This window comes from Lutra lutra, chromosome 7, assembly GCF_902655055.1.
Source record: "Lutra lutra chromosome 7, mLutLut1.2, whole genome shotgun sequence".
NCBI lineage: Eukaryota > Metazoa > Chordata > Mammalia > Carnivora > Mustelidae > Lutra > Lutra lutra.
In genome coordinates, this window is record NC_062284.1 from 96663409 (window position 1) to 96670959 (window position 7551).

At 37.9% G+C, this 7551-nt stretch overlaps 1 pseudogene; it reads left to right on the top strand.

The window, feature by feature from the left end:
* The first annotated feature begins 2148 nt into the window (after window positions 1-2148).
* On the top strand, window positions 2149-5526 carry LOC125104512 (glyceraldehyde-3-phosphate dehydrogenase-like; annotated as a pseudogene).
* The last annotated feature ends 2025 nt before the right edge of the window (window positions 5527-7551 follow it).

The window sequence follows — 7551 nt, forward strand, 5'->3', positions numbered from 1 at the left end:
ACCACCCTTGCCAGGGGCCGGGTTAAGTAATCTGCTCCTGGTTCTCTCAGAAGCTTTTGTTCCCAGATCACTTTCCATAGAGCTCTGGAGGACAGAATTAAAAGGGTGGTCTCCCAATCTCTGGCTCAGAGTTGCTGAGAGCTTGGGGCCCCACTCCTCAGTGCACCCTTGGAGAAAAGCGCTCAATCCCTCTCATCTCCCTGGTCTCAAGCCATGTTCCGAGCTCACCTGGCCTGTGACTGAGCATTTCTGTCTCTGGCACACAGCCCCATTTGGAGTCTCCATACCCAGCAGATCCCTGCCACTCTTCCAGGGGCATCTCCCTGGATCTGCCACTTGTGGGTTCCTGCTCAAGGAGCAGTGGTCTGATTGTGCCACAGATCACAGTTTATGGTAACCCAAACTGAGAGCTCATTCCTCTGCTCTGTCTCTGTAGCTCGCTTCCCCGTTTTAATACCTGCAAGCGTGCTACACTCAGACACCCCTTATCCTTCTGTGACCCCGTGGGACCTGATACCACGCTGTCCCTGCCAGGGCTCCACCCCTGCTTGGCCTCTGGAGCGATGTCCCTCAGTGGAGCAGACTTCTAAAAGTTCTGATTTTGTTCTCCCTTGCTCTGCTGCTTGCCGGGATCCAGCCCCTCCCCCACCCCAAGTTCTTTTTTTTTTTTTTAAGTTTTATTTATTTATTTGCCAGACAGAGATCACAAGTAGGCAGAGAGGCAGGCAGAGAGAGAAAGGAGGAAGCAGGCTCCCTGCTGAGCATAGAGCCCGATGTGGGGGTTGATCCTAGGACCCTAGATCATGACCTGAGCTGAAGGCAGAGGCTGTAACCCACTGAACCACCCAGGTGCCCCCCCCCCACCATGTTCTATCTTCTGTAGCTTCAGATTCACTTCTCTGCAGGTCCTACCTTTCAGAAAGTGGTCAATTTTCTGTTTCTAGAATTGCTGCTCTTCTCTTCAATCTCCTATTGGATTTGTAGGTGTTTGGAATGGTTTGATTACTATCTAGCTGAACTCCTGCTACCTGATGTTATCTCAGCCTGCTACTCCTCTGCCATCTTCGGTATTTCATGTTTTTAAAGTGTTTTATTGATGTAATTTTAGAATTTCATCTTTGTTTTCATGGTTCCTGTTTGTTTTTAAAGCCCTTCCTCTATCTCTTGCTCTATGAGCCACTCTGTAATCCAGTTTCTGGATTTGACTCGAGCTTCTTAATTGGTGCTCTCAATAACTCAGCCCATTCTTTCAATACTCTTACTTTCCCTAATATAAATGAATAGAAGTTATTTTTAAACCAGATCTTTCTACTTTTCTTTGTATTGTTGGTGAATTTTTCTCTACATGATGGTTTCAACTGAAATGTTTTCTGTAAAAGGGTATAATTTGTAGTCAGCATTAAAATTACCTTTTGATTTCCACTCGACTCTTTATTCATCTCTTAAAATACAACTTATTTCAAATTTCAAGACTTTTTACACTTTTGCTAAACAATGGTAGGAAAGAGCATGTTATTCATAATTTCTTTAGGTCTTACTCATAATTTTACAGAAAGAATCAAATTATAATTCAAGAAGAAAACGTGACCCAATGATGATAAGAAAACTATTCTTTTTTAAAAAATATCTTATTTATTTATTTTAAAGAAAGCAAGAAAGAGCAAGCAGGGGGGAGGAGCAGAGGGAGAATGACAGACTCTGAGCTGAGAGCAGGGCCCAACGTGGGGTTCAACCCCATGACCCTGAGATCATGACCTGAGCCAAAACCAAGAGTCAGACCATCAACTGACTGAGCCACCCAGGCGTCTCTATAAGAAAACTATTCTGTCATTTTAATAATTATATGATGACATTCTAATCTTTGGAGATTGTAAAATTTGTGCAATTTTATTGGAAAGTCTCTATGTATTCCTATATATTTAAATATAAATTATGTATACATGATTCCCCAGAGAAATATTTTTATAAATTTCTATTAAATATTATAAATTTCTATAAAAATATATTATAGAAAATGGCTTATATACTTGATAGGAAGACCCAATGCTAAGACATGTAACTGTGAATATCTCATGTGGAGAATCACATACATCCCTTAAAAGACAGAAATAGGGAAAAGTTGCAGATCAATATAAAGAATATGACACAATGTTGGGTAAATAAACACCCTATGTATTTGCACCTAGTTGTATAAATATAGCATCTATTTAGAAAGATGAATTTTAAGTCATGGTGTTTTGCTTTTGAGTGAACTTGGGATAAAGGAAAGAAATAATCACATTTATCTTAGGGTAAAACATAGGCCTATGTGTTGCTTAAATCTATTGCTATAAACATGTTTCTTTTGCTATTTGAATAAAGATATAAAATATTATAAAGAACTCACAATGATTATGTATTTCACATTGATCTCATTTGTTATGATGTTCCTGGTTATTCTGTATTAAGAATTCTAAAATCTCAGTGGTATTCTTATTGGGCTGCCTGAGTGGCTCAGTTGGTTAAACATCACACTCTCGATTTTATCTCAGGTAAAGATCTCAGGGTCATGAGATCAATCCCTAAGTGGACTCTGCCCTCAGTGTGGAGTCTGCTTAAGATTCTCTCTCCACTCTCTCTGCCCCTCCCTCTGCTTGCTCTCTCCCTCTCTTTCTCAAGTAAATAAATCTTTAATTTTTTTTTTTAAATCTCAATATTCTTCAAAACCAAGTGTATTCCTTTCCCACATTGTATGTCTGCTACACATCGCTCAGGATGATGGAATAATTTGGGGCTGCAGATTATACAGTTTTCTAAGCAGAGGACAAAGGAATAATAGAAAATCAGTTTTTATTTCTTAAAATTTCTGACGAGAAGTGACACATATCACTTCTGTTCATATTTCATGAAAACACATTATTTTTTCACACCTGAGTTAAACACAGTCAGGATGAATAATCATCTTCTGGGGCAGGACTATGGTTATGGATGTTGAAATGGGTTCTTCTCTCTATTGCTTCCTTAACCTCTCAAATAAAATGGCTGCTCCTTGAAGACAGCAAATGGACAGTAGATACACTTCAGCCCCCACCAATATATTTGGTTTCTAATAAGTACAAAACAAGACTTAGTAATTAACTTATTAAATGGGCTCACAGTGTGATTCAGACTTACTATGTATGTTTATGTGCATAGTATATATGGCACATTATATGTTTACTACAAGTACAAGTAGAATTTCCATTTGCCTACAATTTATTTAGCCAATTAATAAAAGGTTCTTCTTTAAAGCTTTATTGATATTTTGTTGTTGCTTAAAATACATTTATTTAGTTCTAAATTATAATCATTGTTATATAGCAAAAGACATCAAAATATACTTTCATTCAGGTAAAATCAGAATGTGGTGCAAACACATCCACCAGGTTTAATCACATCTTGGATATCCTGGAATGTGGACAAAAGAAAGAGGTATATTTTACTTTGAGTAAAGCATAACCAAATTTATGGATAATTTGTGATATATTTCTCTAATTTAACATTTCCCCTTCATGGATAATTTTATTCCTCTCAATATATTATACAACAAGATGAGTTTTAAAATGTAATGCTTTAAAATTTCAAAGGGCCATTTTATAACCTATCCTCATACTTATCAAGTATTAAGGCATGAAAAAGTCTGAAGTTTTCTACAGTAAAGCAGCAATAATATTAAGGAGCAGAGTAGGCACAGTAAAAACAATCACTAAGATATAGAAATCTAACTCTGTGACCTAGCAATATTTATATGCTATTAGTAAGTTGTTAGTCTGCACAGATAGAAATTTCTATTTTTTAATGCCTTAATTCATTTTTTCAAAGATTAGTATGTAAAAATTTTATTGAGGTAAAAGTTAGAATGAAACCTCCTTTTATTTTCTCCTGCTAAATATAGTGATGGCTGTAGAAAAGAAATTTTTAGACACCTACTGATACACAAACATGGAGGAATGTATCTAGAACTTACTGTAAATAGGTAAAACATGATATAATGGTCCAGTAAAATAGGAAAATGTACTATTAAATAAAAAAGCATACATTCAAAAGCATATTATTAAGGTATAAAATAAGGAATAAAACATAGTTTATGAACACTTTCCTGGAAGATGATAGAGTGAACATTGATAAGGAAGAGATAATCTGTGCTATTTTACATGTTGTGTCAAAGGATGGTGAACTGTCTATGGGGGCATTTCCAGTTTTTCAATATTATGATTTTTATCAACTCACATTTATATGGTCAACTGATTTTTGACAGTGCCAGAAATACAAAATGAGGAAAAAAATCATCTCTTCAACAAATTCTGTTGGGAAACTAGATATCCACACCCAAAAGAATGAAATTAGACCCATTATTACACATACACAAAAGTCAACTCAACATGGATTCAAAATTTAAATTTAAGATCAAAATCTCTAAAACTCCTAGAATAAAACTTTGGGTAAAAGTTTCATGATATTGGTCTCCATAATGATTTCAGGGATATAACTTCAAAACTATAGTCAATAAAAACATAAAGAAATAGAACTACATCAAACTAACAAATTTCTGCACAGAAAAAGAAACAATCAACAGCATGAAAATGCAATCTATGGAAAGCAAGTCTGCATCATTTTGAAAACTACAAAGAAAAATGAAAGAAAATAAACACACACATAAGAAGAAAAGCTCTCTGCTTCCCCTTCAATAGACAACTGTATCTTCTGGTGAAATACAAGTTGCATCCCTGAGACACAGTAGTGAAGGTTGGAATAAACAAATTTGGCCAGATTCAACACCTGGTCACTAGGGCTGATTTTAGCTCTGACAAAGTGGAAATTTTTGTCATCAATCATCCTTCATTGACCTCAACTACATGTTCTACATATTCCACTGTTATTGCACCCACAGCAAATTCCGTGTCATAGTCAAGGATGAAAATGGGAAATGGGTCATCAATGGAAAGCCCATCTATATCTTCCCAGAGTGAGAACTTGCCAATATCAAATGGGGTGATGCTGTTGCTCAGTATGTTGAGGAGTCCAGTGGAGTCTCCATCACTTTGGAGAAGGCTGGGGCTTGGTTGAAGGGTGGGGCCAAGAGAGTAATTATCTCTGCTCCTGCTGATGCCCCCATGTTTGTAATGGGTGTGAACCATGAAAAGTATGACAACTCCCTCAAGATTGTCACAATGCCTCCTGCACCACCAAATGTTTGGTCCCTCTGACCAAGGTTATCCATAACAACTTCAGCATTGTGGAGGGACTCATGACCACAGTCCATGCCATCACTGTCACCCAGAAGACTGTGGACAGTCCCTCTGGAACCATGCCATGATGGTTCAGGGGCTGCCCAGAACATCATCCCTGCTTCTACTAACACTGCCAAGGCTACAGGCAAGGTCATCCCTGAGCTGAATGGGAAGTTCACTGCCATGGCCTTCAGTGCCCCCATACGCCCACCCCCAAGGTGTCAGTCTTGGATCAACCTGCCACCTGGAGAAAGCTTCCAAATTCACCAAATGGTGAAGCAGGCATCAGAGGGTCCTCTCAAGGGCATCCTGGGCTAATTGAGGACCAGATTGTCTCATGCACCTAAAACAATGACACCCACTCTTCCACCCTTGATGCTGGGGCTGTATTGCCCTCAATAACTACTTTGTCAAGCTCATTTCCTGGTATGACAATTAATTTGGCTATAGCACCTGGGTGGTGGACCTTAAGGTCCACATGGCCTCCAAGGAGAGAGACCCCTGGACTACCAGCAACAATGAGAGCAAGAGAGGAAGGAGAGGAAGAGGAAGAACTGCTGGGGAGTCCTTGCCCCAACTCATCATTCCCCTCTACACAGTTTCTTGAAGAAGGAAGGGCTTGGGTAGCCCTACCTTGTCATGTACCATCAATAATGTACACTGTACCCAGCCAAAAAAAAAAAAAAGAAGAAGAAGAAGAAGAAGAAGAAGAAGAAGAAGAAGAAGAAGAAGAAGAAGAAGAAGGAGGAGGAGGAGGAGGAGAGGGAGAGAGGGTAAAGCAGAATGAGAAGGAGAAGAAGAGGAAGAAGAAGAGGAAGTGGAGGAATAAGAGGAAGAAGAAAAAGGAGGAGAAGGAGGAAAGGGGTGGTACACATAGCTGTCAGAAGTGAACTCTAATAGCCACACAATTAAAGAATTGCAGGACTGAATCATGTCTGGCCTCTAAAAAGGCAGATTGTTTCTGAAGTCAGAACATTCCACTGTACCTGCACAGAAGTGACCCAGGGATGAATACAAGTTTGTATTTCTGTGGCACTTCATAAGTGAAACTTGCCACTCAGATTCCAGGAAAGTAAAAATTTAGAAAGAAAAGACAGCAGGGATTTAGGAAGGAGTTAAGGGGAGCAGAAAAGACCTGAGGAGTAAGTGAATAAGTCCTATTAAGCAGACACTAGTCTTTGGAATTGGATACTCATCAGAGAATAGTATAGGTAGGCCTCTGAGAGGGAAGAGAGTAATGGATTAAGAGAAAATGAAACTGGCTCTGAAAGGAAAACAGCTCTTGAGAAAGAAAGCCAAGCTCTGAGAAAAGACACAACTAAAGGAAGTGGCAGGAATTTGGAATTGGTCCCAAACCTGTTGCTTTCCATCAGCTTCGAGCTTCCATTGTCCATTAGAGAATTACGAGAAACAGAGAAGCAAGGAGCTCACTGAGGCATTTCATTGAGTTCATGAATTGATATTAAAATTTCTTAGGTTAAAAATATGAAGAGGGGATCATTTTAATCTGTCTAACTTGCTTAAAGAGTACCACACAAGGCTAAACAGAAAACAACCCATTATTTTAAATTGAGAAAAATCTGTAGATATGGACTAGTTTATCATTTAACTAAACATTATTGATCAAATACTATGTTCCGATATTTCTAGTTTTCTTTGTTAACATGTTACCACATACCTTTTGCCTAAATAAGATCATTTACAAAAAACCTAACAAACAAAAAACTGGAGTTAAGCCAATAAACTGCTATGTGCCTCATGCAAATAGTTATTTATATAACTATAATTGGCTAGAGGATAATGAAATAATGCATTAAAATTTGTTAAACACAAACATTGAAAGCAACTATATCTTATTCTATATAATTCCAAAAATTATAGGTACTTTTGATAAATATGTAATAAGAAGGTGTTTTACAAAATAATCGTGTGTGAAAAGAAATAATTTGGGGGCATGTGGGTGGCCCAGTTGGTTAAGTGTCTGCCTTCAGCTCAGTTCATGATCCCAGGGTCCTGGGATTAAGCCTCAGCAAGGAGCCTGCTTCTCCCTCTCCCTGCCCTTACCCCCCTCATGCTCTCTCTCTCTCAGATGAATAAATAAAATCTTTAAAAAGAAAAATAAAGAATTTCAAGGTTTAAGAATTGTAGAAACAGGAAAAATAAATTTAATAGGTAAGAGAAAATAGAAACTTTTCTTAAAAGCCACAGACTGTGGAATATGGATAATAAAAAGTAGTAGAGTTGTGTTCCCTAATTTCATTTTTTTGAAGTCAAAAAGGACTTTGGAAAGTCAAAAAGATTT